Raw genomic sequence first — 1,587 nt, forward strand, 5'->3', positions numbered from 1 at the left:
CCATGTGTTGGGGTTTTGAAGCCTCCCTCCGAGGCGCTGGGTGGTGGGAGCAGCGACTGGGCTGGACCAGTGCTTTAATTAGGACCAAACCCAGCAGGTTCTGGCTGCCAGGTCCTGCCCCTCCACTCAGGGTCACCCTGATGCTACATTTGGGGTCGGGAAGGAATTTTACCCTATGCTCAGACCGATGACTGAGGGCGTTTTGCCTTCTTCCGTAGCAGGGACACGGCCTCTGCCTGGGGCTCTGGAGCCGGCTAGTGACAACCATCGACAGGAGCAGGGCCTGGGCTGCCGCGATCCCCGTGCTTTCCCCGCGGCAGGTCAGGCTGCGAGGGCTGGTGCTGGGTTGGGGCTGGCGGTGGTTTGGCAAAGCTGAGATGCTGGAGTTGTCTGGGATGGTTTGAACCGGGCTGATCCTGCCTCAGACGGGGGTTGGACTGAATGCGACCTCTGCGGTCCCTTCCAGCCCCACTCCGTCATTTCTCCGACCTGCTCGCCCTCGGGGGGAACCTGCTGAGACGGGTCAGTGACAGGCTTAAAACGAACAAGATTTGACTCTTTTATGTAAGGTGTGAAACTCGGGGTCACAGGAGATGGTGGTGGCAGAGCCAGGGGCAGCAGGGGCTGGATGAATTCATGGAGGAGCCATCTATTCCTAGAGAGAGCAAGCTGCATGGGTTAGTCTACGAGGTGCACACCTACCCTGCCTGCAACTGGCTGTTGAGCACAATGGGGGATGTTTCCTCCAGCAGCTCCATTAACAGCAGGCAGCCCCCCCCAGCCAAATCCGTGCCCCGGCCCCACGTCTGCCCCTGCGACCCAGCCAGAGCAGGGAGGTGGGGGAGGAGGGACACAGCAGCGGAGCAGAAGGGAGTGGAGCTGCTAATTAACCTCATCAGCTGCTCCCGATGGATGAACCCCCCCAGGCAGGGCCCATCGATTCCCCCAGCCCGGCTGCTGGCTTTGACCTTGGGGGGCCCTTGCTGCGGGCATGGAGCTGGGGAGGGGGTGGGCTGCCTCCTCCAAAGTGGGCCGGAGCTGTGAGGTCTGGCCAGGCCTGGGCCCCTTCACCTGCTGCTGAGATGCAGTTGCTTCTGGGGTGGGGCACGTTCCCTGGGGCCAAGATGTTGCCACTGCCTCTGGGGAGAGCTCCCTTAGCTGCTTCGGTCCCAAGGGCACGTCATGCTGGGGAAGTGGGTTAATTAATAGCTGTGGGTATTAATTAGCCAATGGGACACCTAAGCCTGAGGGGGGACCTCATTCCCAGCCCTGATGCCCACCTCGGAGCTGGTCCCATGCCACCGAGGGGCCCCCAGAGCCAGCTGCATCCCAGCACCGGGTTCCTCTACAACCACCTTGTGCCCCAGCTGCCCTGCCAGCCTCGCCTCCAAGAGCTGATTTCACTCGAGCGTGTAAATGAGAACATGCTTAATGCGGGGGCTGCGATACTGGGGAAGAACAGGGGCCGCAGGAGGAGGCTGGGGCCAAGGGAAGTAATTAGCAGAGGAGCTGGGCGGGTAATGAGAGAGAATTAGCAATGTTCTTCACCAGCCAGCACCCTCCCCCGGCCGGCAGAAGGGGCTGGGC

Source organism: Alligator sinensis, unplaced genomic scaffold (assembly GCF_000455745.1).
Source record: "Alligator sinensis unplaced genomic scaffold, ASM45574v1 scaffold1302_1, whole genome shotgun sequence".
Taxonomy (NCBI): Eukaryota; Metazoa; Chordata; order Crocodylia; family Alligatoridae; genus Alligator; species Alligator sinensis.